The following is a 1,115-nucleotide window of genomic DNA, read 5'->3' as shown; positions in this document are numbered from 1 at the left end:
TTATGTGCTTATATGTGTGCCCTTGCAAATGTGTAAATGTGTATATATATATATATATATATGTATGTATATGTGTGTATAGATAAGGTATTAATGCATGTTTATAGATGTATATATGTATGTGTGCGTCTCTTCGTGTGCCTATGTTTGTAAGTATGTATTATAATAGTGTTGACTTTAGGTTCAAAGCCTGACTATAGTTGGCCCACCATGCTGCACAGCGTATTTATACGGACAAAGTAATCATGTAGTGACCTTAAACCAAGCTTCTTTTAGGATAATCTGCTTAGGTGAAACCTGTATTCCTCTGCCCCTCACGCTACCTCATACTTTCTCTTCGCTTTTGGTTGCATTTCATTCTGTTTCTTGCATCTCTTTCAATATTTAGATCCCCCTCACCAGATTTTCTCTCGAACAAATCCATACTATGTGCAAACATTAATGACTTACACATGTGCAAATAAAAATATGTAATAATTCACACACGACAACAATGTATGTACACATATACATACATAAATACACACACACACATATATATATATATACGCACACATATATATATATATACATGCATATATAAAAGTGCGCACATACATACACATGCACATAATATATTTATATATATGTGTGTGTATGTGTGTATATAGATAGATAGATAGATAGATAGATAGATAGATAGATAGATAGATAGATAGATAAAACTTGCTTGAAAATTGATGCGTGGGGTTCAATCACATAATAGTATAAATTATATATATATATATATATATATGCGTAAATGAGTAACAGTAGAAGTACAAGTGTCAATCCATTACGGCTGTTTCTAACAACTCGTTTAATTAATTAATGAAAACATTACATCATTGTAAAGAAACCGTTTTTGTCAGATGAATTCATGGACTTCAAAATTAAAGACATTCAAAATGATTTAAAATACACGGAGCAAAACATTTTCAGTGATTCTGCTACTATTTTTGTTGATAAAATGGATTTATCAGAATAGCGTATATTTAGTTAGAACAGAAATATCTATAGGTCAGTATAGTTTTTAAGGGATAGAGAAAGAATAATTGACATCCAGTAACCCAATTATCTCTACTTCTAATATATAT

This window comes from Octopus bimaculoides, chromosome 2, assembly GCF_001194135.2.
Source record: "Octopus bimaculoides isolate UCB-OBI-ISO-001 chromosome 2, ASM119413v2, whole genome shotgun sequence".
Taxonomy (NCBI): Eukaryota; Metazoa; Mollusca; class Cephalopoda; order Octopoda; family Octopodidae; genus Octopus; species Octopus bimaculoides.
Note: the sequence above shows the minus strand (reverse complement) of the source record.